This window comes from Dasypus novemcinctus, chromosome 14, assembly GCF_030445035.2.
Source record: "Dasypus novemcinctus isolate mDasNov1 chromosome 14, mDasNov1.1.hap2, whole genome shotgun sequence".
In the NCBI taxonomy this organism is placed as follows: domain Eukaryota; kingdom Metazoa; phylum Chordata; class Mammalia; order Cingulata; family Dasypodidae; genus Dasypus; species Dasypus novemcinctus.
Genome location: NC_080686.1, coordinates 108003326 through 108017532, shown reverse-complemented (window position 1 = coordinate 108017532; position 14207 = coordinate 108003326). Strand labels below are relative to the sequence as shown.

General features: G+C 45.8%; 1 long non-coding RNA gene across 5 annotated transcripts; it reads left to right on the top strand.

Moving 5' to 3' along the window:
* Window positions 1-213: 213 nt before the first annotated feature.
* On the top strand, window positions 214-12598 carry LOC131273325 (uncharacterized). 5 transcript variants are annotated; one of them, XR_009180530.2, is made up of 4 exons: window positions 214-308; window positions 1137-1207; window positions 1573-1693; window positions 2132-12598. It is a non-coding gene; the product is annotated as an uncharacterized lncRNA (long non-coding RNA). The 5 variants fall into 5 exon arrangements; XR_009180529.2 differs by lacking the exon at window positions 214-308 and having other exon boundaries at window positions 315-1207; XR_009180527.2 differs by lacking the exon at window positions 214-308 and having other exon boundaries at window positions 315-1693; window positions 2132-8015; window positions 8365-12598.
* The last annotated feature ends 1609 nt before the right edge of the window (window positions 12599-14207 follow it).

Below are 14207 nucleotides of genomic sequence, written 5' to 3'. Positions count from 1 at the left end.
CCGCGCGCTCGCCCCCCCATCGCCCCCATCACCGCCCGCCACTCCCAGTTGCCAGCCCCCCACCACGCCATCTCGCCCGCGCCCAGCACGCATGCGCCCGCCCAGCGGACGTCCCACGCATGCGCCGCCTGCCTTCCCGAGGGCGTCGGCGGCCTGGAGGCGCGGAGCACGTGGCGACGCGGCTGCGCAGGCGCGGGGCGGCGGCGCTCGCGAGACTTCACGGCGGGACCTGACCGCGAGCCGCCTCTGTCGCCGTGTTGGTCAGTCGCGCTGCGTGGTCTGCAGGGCCCTGGAAGGGTTCAGAGGAGGTGCGGCCCGGCCTGGGGGGGGCGGTGGGCCGGGCTCGGGGACCCCTCCCCTGGGTGAACTCCCTCTCCCCGGGCGTCCCTGCGCCTGGGTGACCCTCCTCCCCTCAGTGACCCCCCGCCCCTTGGTGTCCTCCCTCCTCGGTGACCCCCTTTCCTTGGATGACCTCCCCCGCCGGTGACCTCCGCCCTCAGTGCCCCCTTGGTGTCCTCCTGGCCGCTGACGCCCGGTGCCCCTTCGGCCTCCCGTTCTTGGCCCCCCGGATGGAAAGTCTGCTCCGTCCCGGGGGTCTGCCCTCCGGCCCGCGCTCCCCCACTGCCGCCCACCTCAGGGAGCGGGTCATCGCACCGCGGAGCTGCTCGGGGGCTGCGCTGTCCCGACGTCTGTTTACAGCTGCCTGTCTGTTTTTTGGTTTTTGGTCTGCTGCTTCCACACTCATATAACTCCTCAGCCAGACCTGGCAAATGGGCTATTTTCAGTGGAATCTAGGTCTGTATTCAAAATGCTTAATTGTGGTATTTAAAAATATGATCATATCAGCTTAGAGAACCCGGGAAAATGCCAAAAGGATCTGTTAAAACCGAAACTTCTGGAGAAACTGATCCAATAGTAGAGAGGGCCGTCAGTCCAAACACCTGCTCTGGATTGTCAGCCCCAGTGTTGGTCCAGCCGGCGTTGCGGTGGGGTAGTCACGGCGCGACCACTCCGGTGTCGGCCACGGCTCCCGGGCTCAGGCCAGCTCTGCCGTGTGGCCCAGGCCCAGCTCAGCCCTGCCGGCGGCCGCCCTGGGGGTCTGACAAAGCTTCTGGGTGCCGCGTGCTTTCTTCCAGTTGGGGGTACACAGTTAGAGATAAAGGAGAGGCGACGGGAGATGGCGAGAGCCGGCTGGGACGACTTCTCGGTGAGGACTAAGGCTGCCCTCCTGAGGTAGCACTGCTTTTGGGAGAAAAGCAGCCTTTGCCGGGCGAGTCGTGAGCTTTGCTGAGGGGGGAGACGGTGCCTGCTCGTGGGGCTTTTGTAAGTCTGGCCTGACTCATGACACAAGCGGGAGCTGTGACGCACACAGCCGCGTGGGCCTCCTGTGCCAGCCGCGCCCGGGCCTGCCTGCGCACCGTCCTGTCACGTCCTGTCGCGGGTCGAGCGTCAGGCCAGAGGAGAGGGGGGTGCGGTTGAGCGGCGCCTCTCAGTGTGGCGTGTGAAAGGCAGTGCTTCACTCTGGCTTTGCGGTCGCTTCCTTAGACATCACTGAAGTTCTTCTTTGATTAGAGGAGGAGAGAGGATCCCGAGCAGGTGAAGCTGGGGTGCTCCAAGAAGCAGAGCGCGAGGGAGCCAGCCCACAGCATCGGAGAGGACGCGGGGAGGGCCAGCTCGGGATCTTTCATTTACTGTTAGTATTGCACTTTAAAACTCATCGTCTTCCACATACTGTATTTTATGCCCGTAAGCCTTTTTTATTCCCATGTTATTTTAATAAGTTTACAATACGCTTGTACACACGCTGGGTCGCGTGTGGGTCGGGGGCTGCTTGTCAGGCACTTCTCTTGGTCTCGGGCAGGGGGGGCGGGCGGGGGGTGTTTACTTCCCTGCTTCTCGGAATCCCTGGCACGTGGCCACTGCTGCCAGGAGGCTGATGGCCAGCGTGAGGACAGCCGCGGCAGGCGTGGCCTTGCCCTGCTCACGTCCAACCACCATGCCGGGTCCTCCCAGAAGCCCCACCCAGACCTCTCTGCTGGCCATCGTCGTGCTTGACAGACCCTCTAACGGTTGACAGGGACAAGGAGCCACCTGAGTAGGTAAACTTCCGTCTTCTTGTGACTTTTAGCAGTGCTGGAAAGAGGAAAGTAAATTCTCCATATCGAAAGATAATCCAGGACGAGAGAAGCGTATCCTCAGGGAAGAGTCTTTGTTTTCTCTTCGCCCCTTCGTGCCGTGGAGTGCGGTGACATGAGTGTGGTGAGGAATCTTGGTGGGCGAAATGAGGGGGTGCTGTCAAGACCGCGGTTTCGCTGAGGCTCTGGCCTTGCCGCGGAACCCAGCCCCCAACGCCCTGCTTTGTGTTCCAGTCTTTGCTTTCCCTCGAGCAGACTCCAGGGTCCCCTCAAGCAGCGGCGGGGGTCTGCGGCGGGGGCGGCTGCTGGTGGGCACATGTCCTGCAGGGACTGGCACCTCCCTCGTGTGCATCTGCCATCCCCCTTTTTAAAAGAGTAAATGATCGCAGTCAGTAATAATTGTGAACTTGGCAACAATCAGTGTAGGCACGCCTCTGTCAAAGAACAGAACCAAAAACAGCCTGGGAGCTGGGTGTGGGCTGTCCCTGACCCCCTGGGCCCGGCCTGTATCGGTGAGTGCAGGAGGTGCCCTCTGTCCAGCAGAACAACGGAAAGCCAGATGGAAAGCTCCGTGGGAGGCGCTGCTCGCGGAGAGCTGGATGCTGGAAACGATTCCGGGTTCCGTGACGGAACTGGCGTAGCTGGGTTCCTGGTGACTGGACGTAGGTTTTATCGTCGGCCCGTGTGAGCTCGCTGGGCTGTTTGAAGCAGGATCCCCATTTATGAGCTAAGCGCCCCGTCTTGGGACCCAGGAGTTACTCGTTGAGTCGGGTGCTTTATCTGGGTCCCCTGAACTTCTGTAGCTGGCAGGTGCCCGCGTCTGCACCGCCGTCTGCGGCCACGGCCCACGGGGTGCTGTCTGCGGCCCGCCCTGAGGCTGGAGCTGATGTCCCTGCGCAGCGGGCTTCCGGGGGCCTGCCAGGGCTGCCCCATCCCCTGGTCCTCCTGGTGCCCGTTTCCTCGTATCTGGGAGTTAGGATGCGTGCTTACGTTAGCGTAGACACTGCACGCAGGGTGCGGCGCAGCTGCCCTTTATTACCGGGTTACTTTAGACGTGGAGAGCACGAGCCAGGTGGGTCGAACGCCCGGCTCTCCCAAGTCAAACCGGGACCGCCCCCTCCCTGGCGAGTTCCAAACTCCTGCCGTGGCTGGAGCCGCGTCCTCGGTCCCGGCTGCCGCTGGCCCCGCCTCGCAGGGGCGCGTGTTAGAGAGCCGTGTGCAGGCCAGCAGCCCGGGAGCCCGCAGGCTGCGGCCTGTGGACCCGTGGGGAGCGCTCCTCCTGCCCGGAGGCCCCGCGGCCCTGGGGCAGGGGACCGGAGCGGGCAGGAAGCGCAGCACCTCCTCCACCCTCGAGCCTCAGAGCCCCAGGCCCTGGCGAGTAAAGGGGCTCACAAAGGCCATGTCCTCCCATGACCTTCTCATCACCAAGGTAGGGCCCCAGTGACCGACACCCCAAAACCCCCCTGTGCTTTCCACCCTCCTCCCGAGCTTCTGGCCGTGCGGGGCAGTTGTCACCAAGGAGTCCAGGGCTGCTCTCGTCCCTCGAGCAGGGTGGAGGGGATGGCGAGGAGACTCAGTGGGGGATACGGGAGGGGGCTTACGAAGGCCACGTTTGCCTGGGGCTCTGGCCTTTGCCACAGAACGTGGTCCTGGGCTCCCCACCTTGAGCTCTGGTCTGTTTCCCCACTCATGGTAGGGTCCAGTGGGACCACGTGGGTGTGGCCGGAGCAGCCGCAGCCCCTCCGAGCTGTGGGGACATCCCACAGGGCCTGGGCCCCTCCAGGGCCGCCCACCCCTGCTCTCGCTTTCTCTCATTTAGTAAGTGACCTCTTCTCATCAGATGGGAATAACTGTAAAACTGCTGACAGAGTAACCACTTACGAGCAGCTCAGGGCTGTCGGGCCGCCTAGTGTGGGTGCCGCCGCAGGGAGTTGGGGTGGGGGCACAGGTCACGTTTCCAGGCTTGGATTTGTTGAGGTGAAGGCAGAACTTGGGATTTTTATAGCAAAGTTTCCCAAGTTTCAAATGTTGCTGCAATTTTATTAAAATGCTTGGCTGGCCAAATAAAAACATCCGTGGCCCGGGTGTAACTTGTGGGCCCCGGTTTCCAGCCTTGGGTCAGGCCTTCAGCCTGTGTCCTGCTCCTCTTCCTCCCTTATAGAAAATGTCAGACTCTTCTGTTGCTGTTTTTAGTTGGGGTGGAATGCACATAAAACTCGCCGTCTGCAAGCGCACAGTGGATTGGTGGTCTAGGCTGTGCAAGCACCTGCTTCCTGGACGTTTCAGCCCTGCACCCCTTGTCAACACCCCCCCCCGGCCTCGGTGGCTTCTTCCCCATCTCAGGGAAGCTTTCGGTCTCTCCCCACGGAGCACAGCGCTAGCTGGGGGCTCTTCCTAAGTGCACTTTACCATGTTGAGAAAGTTTCCATTCCTATCTTTTTATCAAGAACGGTTGTTGTATTTTGTCAAATGACTTTTCTGCGTCAATTGAGATGATGATGTGATTTTTCTTCTATAATTTATTAATGTAGTGTAAAGTAATTGATTTTCTTGTGGTGAACCACCCTTGCATACCTGGGATAAGACCCACTGGATTGTGCTGTGTAATTCTTTTGATGTGCTTTTGGATTCAGGTTTGCAGGTATTATGTTGAGGATTTTCACACCTATATTCATTAGAGACATTGGTGTGTAACTTGCTTTTTTTCAGTATCTTTATCTGGCTTTGTTAGGGTGGCGCTTGCTTTATAGAATGACTTGGATAGTGCTCCTTCCTGTTCAGGTTTCTGGAAGAGCTTGAGCAAGGCTGGCATTAGATCATCTTTGAATAACTGGTGGAATTCACTTGGGAAGTCATCTAGTCCTGGGCTGTTCATTTTAGGGAGGTTTTTGATGACTGTTTCAATCTCAGTGCTTGTGACTGGTTTGTTGAGCTCTTCTCCTTCTTCTGTGGTCAGTACAGGTTGTTGGTGAGTTTCCAGGAATTCGTTCCTTTGTCTACATTGTCTGTGTGCTGCCATACCGTTGTTCACAGTACCCTCGTATGATCTCTCCTCTGCGGGGTCAGTGGTTGTGGCCATCCTCACATTTCTGATTTTATGTATTTGTAGATTTTCTCTTTTTTCCTTTGTCAATCTAGCTAAGAGTTTGTTGATTTTGTTGATCTTCTCAAAGAACCCACTTTTGGTTTTGTTAATTCTATTGTTTTTTGCTTTCGATTTCATTTATTTCTGCCTGATCTTTATTATTTATTTCCTTCAGCTTGATTTGGGATTAGTGTGCTGTTCTTCTATTGTTTACTCCAGGGTAGCAGTTAGGTCTTAGATTTTAGCACTTGCTTTTTTCTTTTCTTTTTTGGAGGTACCAGAGATTGAACCCAGGACCTTGTACATGGGAAGCAGGTGCTCAACCACTTGAGCCACATCCGCTCTCCTCTTTCTTTCTTTTTTTCCTTTTCTCTTTTCATTTTTCTTTCTTCTTTTAATGTAAGCATTGAGGGCTATAATTTTCTCTCTGAGCACTGCCTTATTCATCTTGAGATACTAGTTTCTCTTGAAATTTCTTCTTTGACACAGATTATTTAAAGAGTGTGTCATTTAATCTCCACATATTTTTGTATCTACCCTTTTGTGTGTTAGTGATTTCCAACTTCACTTCCTTATGATCAGAGGAAGCACTTTGTATAATTTCAGTCTTTTTAAATTTATTGAGGCCTGTCCTGTGACCCAGCATATGGGCTGGGTCTGTCCTGGAGAAAGATCCATGAGCACTAGAGAGGAATGTGTATCCTGCTGTTCCGAGGTGTGCTGCGCTATAGATGTCTTTTAGTCTAGCTCACTTATCGTATTATTCAAGCTGTTTCCTTATTTATCCTCTGTTTGGATGATCTATCCAGTGCTGAGAGTGATATATTAAAGTCTCCAAGTATTATTGTAGACACATCTGCTTCTCCCTTTAGTTTTTACTGGACAAAGAATTCTTGGCTTGCAGTTTTTCCTTTTCATACATGTTTATAATTGTAACACAGCCTTCTTACTGTTGGAAACTGAGGCACAATGGCCTCTCAAGGAGAGACGTGCTGTCTCCATGTTCGTGCTGTCTCCATGACTACGCTTGCAATCTAAGGAATGCAGCGATTGGGAGTTCCCAGCAAATGGGCGGAAGCTGTTAAAGGCTGAAGGAAAAGATGAGCTCATAACCTTTTTGTAACGTATAGAACACTTAGACTTTGCACCTTGAGATAAGGTTTTTTCTATAGGTAATGTTAATAGTTACTACGAGTTGCTCCTTAATGTCAGGTAAGCTGTTTCTACTAGGTCTGTGCTTATTGGCATGTCGGCTGCCGTGGTCCTGCTTGTAGACCCGTACACTGTGGTATATAAAGAGCCCCTTGTAATCAATAAAGTTGTCTGATGACTCTGTACTCGCAGATCCCTGATCCCAGCTCTCTCCTTTTTTTTTCTTCATTTCTTTCATTCCCGATACCCTCGGGTCACCAACTCCCACAAATGGCGCCCAGACGTGGGGCCCGAGGCAGAGGATTCATCAAGTCATGGCAGCATAAGGTCTTCCACCTCTGGATCGGGAACGCGGAAAGCTGAAAAGCTCTTTTTAAGGTAAGGAGCGTCAAAATTAATGAACCCGGGTAGAGTGCTGCTTCACGTTATTAAGTTTTGCTTTCCGCTAGCATCAGGGTATGGGTAATCAACCAGGACGCTTGGAAGAATATCCACAGGTACTGAAAAGCCTTTTAAAAAAAACCTGTCGGAGTCGCAGTGAAAACTGCAGATATAAAGAATCTTTTGAATCTTAAACAGTGGAAATAGGTAATGAGGGCGCTACATAGAGCATATCAAAGAAGGAGAAACTATACTATTATCTGTGTGGGCTTTGTGCCAGCAAATTGCTGCTGCCTTAGATCCTTTACAGTCTGAAAAAGGAGAGAAAGATGAAATTAGTATATTTTCTAAGCCCATAAGTAAATTTGAAATAAAAGAAAGTAAATTGGAACAAGAATGGGAGCTTGAGGCGTAGGGGGAACTGTCAGGTTTTTCCCCCTCATCCTGATATTATCCCTTTCATCAACAAAAGCTCAGTGAAGTCTTAATGAAATAACTTCTGTGTATCCAGTACAACCCTTTGCACCTACTGAATTGCCTTCTGTTACTAAGCCTAAGTTAGAAATGTTTTCAGATGTTGCCGATGCTTTGCCTTATGTTAAACAATTATTATCTCCTTTCCCTGTAACATTACATGCTATTAATACCACCAGATACAAAGAATCTGCAAGCGGTGCAGAGTTTCATCATTGGCCAAAACCTTTTTAAACTATTGAAAGATTTAAAACAGGTAAAAATACTAAAAGTCCTTGTTAGTGAGATCAGGCTTGTAAGAAAGCTCTCCGTTAAAGTGTTAAGATGAAACAATTCTGGCAGCAACTCTGCAAACCCCCTGCTGTCTACATGACAGTGTAGAGTGAGGGTTAATAGAGTTAAGCCACTGGAAAAAGAGAAGAACGTGGCAACATTTGTGTTTTGTTTTGTTTCCCTGCTAATTCCGATTGGGCTTATTTAACCAAGATAATAAAATTAGTACAAAATTTTTATCAAGGTCAAAAATGAATTTTCAGTTTTAAATCAATAGTTTACTCTGGAATTTCAAGTCTCAGTATAGTTTTACAGAGTAATAATCCAAAAATGTGTGTTAATGGTCTGTCTAAACTGCAAAATAAGAACCTGACTACATTTATGTTGCTCAAATTATCTTAACTGATTGCTGGTAACTAATAAAAAATGTTTGCAAGCACAAGCTTGCATGTTACAGGCAACATGGATTCCAGAAGAAATCTTAATAAGAACTTAAAAACAGCTATACCAAGAAAGTAAGAATTATGAGTTAATTGCAAACTGTATGTTTCTGTTAATGTGTTGTAATTGTTTTGTGTTTGTCTGTTTGTTCAATGTCAGTGTATATTGTGATACCTCCGGATGGTAAATATTGAATTAGTAAAAAAATTTTTTTTTTTTTAAAAAGAGCTCTATTCAAATGGCCAAAAATTAAATAAGCACTTATATTAATACTTAAGTTTATTATATTAATACATAAGTTTAAATGTTAATAAGATATCTACAATGATAAAATTGTAAGTCTTGATTAACAAAATTAACTATAAGTCTTCATAAAAGTTATTCTTGCTTAGATTGAAATGAATAGTTTATTTTTCTTCACAGGATAAAATGAAGGCTGTAAAACTTAAAAGAATATTAAAGAAGGTTAAAAGTTTGTGGGAACGCCGACTGAAATTTAATAAGTTTTTTCTAAAAGATGTGTTTTGTCCTAAAATAGGATGGCTAATTTTTCATAAACTCTTGGAACTTAATTTGCATGTGGCAAGTTGTAGAAGGTATTGTGGTAACTTTAAGTAAGGGAATGTGTTCTGTGAAGGTAAAAGTTGTCTTAAAATAATAGTCTATATGGTTATAAATAATTATGGGAAGTTTAATGAAGCATTGTTTAAATTAAGGTATTTAAATGGCTAATTCCAAAAAGTCATTATTAAATATATATAAAACTGAATTGATACGATAATAATAAAAGGTAATTTTATAACAGGAAAACTTGTTGGTGACTAGTCTTCCCTGCAAACTGGTTTCTAGGGGACTGTTTCTGGTATTACATGCTACTAAGTATTTAAAGTGAAGAAAAGTTCATTATTTTAACAAGCTCATTTAGTGTTGATGGCAGTGATATGTTGTAAGAAGTTTGCCTGGTAACTTAGTATGTGGGATATATGGAATGTGTTTTTATTGTTAAGGAAATGGGGTGATTTCGTCCTAAAATAAAATGACTGATTATTGAGAAAGAGTAAAATGTGGGAGAAAACCTGAATGAATACTGAAAGTGTAGAAGGTTTGTGGAAAGAAATTTTTATGGTTAAAGTTAAGTAAGATTTGATGGGTCTGTCTATAAAATTTGAAAAAGCCTTAGTATCAAGTAGTATGTATCAAAGTTAAAAAATTGTTCTTTTTCAAAGTCTCTGAAATCATTAGTCTGTTCTGGTGAAAGTTTATAGAAAGTTTATATCCTGAATAATCAGTATACAAAAAGCGTTTTATCAAAACAGCTTTTTGTGCTTTAACCTCATTTCCTCAGTGTTCAAGGAAGAAAAGGTCTTATCGCTTTTAAAGGAAAATAATGTTTAAACCTGCTTTTTATTTCAAACTAAACAAGAGATTTGTTCTTTTACCTTGAAAGAAAAATTAAAGTTGTATGAGTAAAAGGTTCCTATGAATGCTTAAGAGTGTATAAATTTACCAATATTTTAGCATAATATTAAAGAGAATTACAATGTGGTTAATTATGGTTTTAATTATATTAAGTATGTGTCACAAAAACAACCTCTTATCATAAATTAAAACAACATTGTAGTATGCAGCAGTCACAAATATTGCTAGTTTGTTGCAAAAAATTAACATCCAACTATGTCACTATCACTTTGCTTTAAAACGTGTGGAGAATTTCCTTAGGCAAGTCAAGCCAGCCTGCATTCTCCTACCTATGGAAAACCCAACAATGGACTTTTGCAGTGCTTCTCCAAGGCTGTGTGTATAGCCCAACCATCTGTCCTGGCATGGTGATAATAATCTAGCTGCATAAAATTGGTGGCTGAAACTCTACGGATGACATTATGTTAGCCAGTAATCCTTTTTTCAAAATGAAAAGAAACGTCAGAGATAATAGTATATCTTCTCTTAAAAGCCTGAATTAAGCAAACAATTGGGACACGTTGCAAAGTCCCTGCTGCTCTATCAAATTCCTAAATGTGGTTTGGTTGGATGGGATAAAACTATGCCCTCTTGTTATAAATGATGGAATGCATTGTTTTCTCATGTTAACAGAGTTTGTAATAATGTTGAAGTGCTAAAAACCTTTCATCTCTCACTTAGTCTCAAATATTAAAACCATTGTATGTATTAATTGGGAAAGGTCCTTCATGGAAGTAGGGATACCTCCAGCAAGCTGCTTTAAATAATAAAAAGAAGGCAAATTTTGGACATTAACTCAGCCTATGAATTGGATGTAGCAAGCACCCATATTGGCTTTGGATGGAGTTTGTGGCAAAAGGAAAATTCTAAAAGTAACCATTGGGTTTTAATCACAATTCTGGTAGGAGGTCAAAAGTGCAATATAAAAGGCAATTTATAAATTGTGCAGCATGGGAGGCCCTGCTAAAAGTGAAAGACTTAACCCAGTAGTGTCTGGTCACTCTAAAGATGGCCATCCCTATCCAGGGGTAGATTGCAAATACTGAAAACAAGACAGAAGTGATGGACTGTTACAAATCACCCTCAGATTATGAAAAAACATCCAGGATACCTGCTGGTAGTAACAGGTGCTGTCTGTCATGTCCCTGCCACTCCTCTAACATCCCTTTTAAGACTGTTGACGCAGATGCCTTTGTGAAGATCCAGGGCCTACCACTGAAACCTGAGAGAAGGCAGAGCGGCTCCAGCAGAAAGGCGAACATCGTGAGTATTAAACCTTGTGCCTAGCCCAGCAATTCCGGTTACTCGCCAGCAGCTCGTAAACATCCCCCATAAGTGACTGTGACATCAGCGCCCTCCTGCTCCTGAGAGGAGTAAGCCCTCAGATGCCTATTCTAACCCACTCAAGCTGTATTCATTACTTTACTAAAACAAAAAGGGGGAAATGTGGAAATATGGCCGGAGATTAAAATACTTCACTGAGACCTGTGGCAATTTTGACTTTAATCATAAAAATTTTTCAATTGCTGCTCTGCATCACATTAACTTTACAAATTCTGGAACTGAACTTGCAGCTTGTGTCTGCCTATGGACTTTGGGGCCTGTGTGCTCTCTTTATGCTACTGTGGCAGGAACTGTTAACATCACAAAGGAAAATGGATACTGGCCCCTTGGACCAATGGCACTCAGTCATGACCTGCAAAAGAATTCGTGGAAAATAATTTTTGGAATTGCCCCTCCATATGAATGGCTGGGAAATATAAAATAAGACAGGACAGTATTTGACCCTTAAACATATTTTAAAGCCTGTGTTGAAGATCCATTTGTTTTCATATCTGGTAAGATAACTATTAAGAATGATTCACTGTTTTATGAAAATGGTGCCTTGTATACATATCAGGAAGTGTGTTGCAGGACGGAAAAACAATAACCATGACCAGAAGAAGAAAATGCGTCTGGATACCGGTGAGAATGATGTAGATTTGGCAGTCATCTTCTGAAAGTCAATTATTGCTGCATAAGAATTCTTGAAATGGACTAAATGCTTCATTGGACTGCTTATTATAAGCATTTTGGGACTGATGGGAATCATTACAGCTTCTGCTACTGCTATGATAGCTTTGCGTGAAAGTACAGACTCAACAATACGTGCATGATTGGCATAAAATGCTAGTGATTTGTGGCATAGCCAAGAGCACATTGATGAACAGTTAAATAATTGGGTTAATAATTTAGAATCTGTTTTGCATATTGGAGATCAGTTGTATAATTTAAACTTGTTAAGGGGATTGAGGTGTGGTTATAATGAAAGTAATTTCTGTATGACTGCATATAATCCATCAGATATAGTATGGAAAATTAAAAATCATTTGATAGGTCATAAAGGTAATATGTCAATAGAAATAGAAGAATTACAGAAAAAGATATTAGAAATGTCCCTTAATCAGATTAATGTAGCTGATGATAAGGATATGTCTTTAATGATTTGATTTCTCATTTCAATAAGTTTAATCCAGTAAATTGGTGGAAATCACAGCATTTCCTGTCAGCTTTAGGAATAGGGCTAATCATATTTGTTCTGTTGCTCATCATTCTCGCCTGTGCTGGACGGTGCTTTCGAAAGAAAATTGCAAAGCGTAGCAGCCATGGGACGAGCGAATAATCTGGTGCTAGCAAAAGCACTTCAATAATTTCCCCAAGTCGAAGAGCTTGGCCAGTAGTCAATGACGGGTAAGAGCCTCAGAGGAGGGCAACCTAAGACAGGCACGGTCACCTCGACTAAAACAAAAAGGGGGAGATGTTGGAAACTGAGGCACAATGGCCTCTCAAGGAGAGACGTGCTGTCTCCAGGTTTGTGCTGTCTCCATGACTACGCTTGCAATCTAAGGAATGCAGCGATTGGGAGTTCCCAGCAAATGGGCAGAAGCTGTTAAAGGCTGAAGGAAAAGATGAGCTCATACCTTTTGTAATATATAGAACACTTAGACTTTGCACCTTGAGATAAGATTTTTTCTATGGGTAATGTTGATAGTTACTACGAGTTGCTCCTGAATGTCAGGTAAGCTCTTTCTACTAGGTCTGTGCTTATTGGCACGTAGGCTGTCGTGGTCCTGCTTGTAGACACGTACACTGTGGTATATAAAGAGCCCCTTGTAATCAATAAAGTTGTCTGATGAGTCTCTACTCGCAGATCCCCTGATCTCAGCTCTTCTTTTTTCTTCATTTCTTTCATTCCCGATACCCTCGGGTCACCAACTCCCACATCTTACCTCCAGGGTTTCTGAAGAGAAATCCACACTCGGCCTTTTGGACATCCCTTGTAGGTGATGTTTTGCTTTTCCCTTGCTGCTTTCAGAATTTTCTCTTTCTCTTTGGCATTTGGCATTCTGAATATTACACGTCTTGGAATAGTTCTATTTGGATTTATTCTAGCTGGAGTATGCAGTGCGTCCTGGATATGGATATTCGTATCTTTCATGAGAGTTGAAATTTCCGGCCGTTCTCTCCTCAGGTACTCTTCCTGCCGCTTTCTCCTTCTCGTCGCCTTCTGGAACTCCCATGACGCGTGTATCGGTCTGCTTCATGCTACTGTTCAGCTCCCTGAGCCCCTTCTCAATGTTTTCCATTCTTTTTTTCTGTCCTCTCTTTTCAATTCCAGCTGTTCTGCCTTCTGTGTCACTGATTTTTTCTTCCATGATTTCAAATCTGCTGTTGTGTGCCTCTATTGTATTTTTAATCTCACTTTTTGTCTTTCATTCCCATAAACTTTGCTCTTTTCCAACCAAGGATTCAATTTTCTTTGTGCCTGCCCAGTATCTTCATGTCTTCCATTTCTTTGGCCTGCTGTCCTTGAGCTGATTTGATTCAGGACCTTTGTATGGGCCTCACTGATTAACCCTCTCAAGTCCTGTGTCTCGTCTGGAGCTTTGATTTGTTCCTTTGCCTGAGTCGTAACCTTCTCTTCCTTCGATGGCTTGTAATTTTTGCTGAAGTCCAGGCGTCTGGTTCTGATGCCGAGTTTGCTCTGGTGTTCAGTCCTCTCTCTTGCCTGGGGATTCACTGTTAAGTAGCTGGTGCCACCGCTGTCCTTTGACTCTTGGTTCAACTTGTTCTCGATATTTTGCAGGGGCGGAAAGAGTATCTGAGATAATAATAACCAAAAATTTCCCAGCTGTTCTGAAAGAATGACTTTCAGTATCCAAGAAGGGCAACACACCCCAGGCAGAATAAATCTGAGTGAATAGGCCAACTCCAAGGCACCCTCTATTCAGAATGACAAATATCATAAAGAGAGGATTCTGAAAGTAGCAAGAGAAACGCAAAGCATCACATACAAGGCAACTTCAGTAAGATTAGTGCCTTCCCCTGGTGTCCTGAGCCCAGCGCGCCCTGCGGCAGTCTACCTGTCCTGTAGCTGTCTGGGGGGAGAGAAGCTATCCCTCTGCCTCTCTAAATCTCCATCTAGCTGGAGTTCTCACCTACATGCTTTCCAACAAGAGATCGGCACTTAGTCTTATTGAGCTTCTCTTGTATATAATGCATTGCTTCTCTTGCTTTCAGGATCCTCTCTTTATCTCTTTTATTTGCCATTCTGAATACTCTTCCTTGCAGGCTTTCAAATTGTTCTCTTTGCTTACCCAGTGTCTTCTTAATATCCTTTATCTCTTTAGCCACATTTTCCTTCAACTCCTTGAATTGATTTAGGAGATTTGTGTGATTATCACTGATTAGTTGTATTAAATCCTGTGTCAAGATTTTTAGATTTTTGGTTGGTTCCTTTGACTGGAGCATCTCTTGTTCCTTAGTAT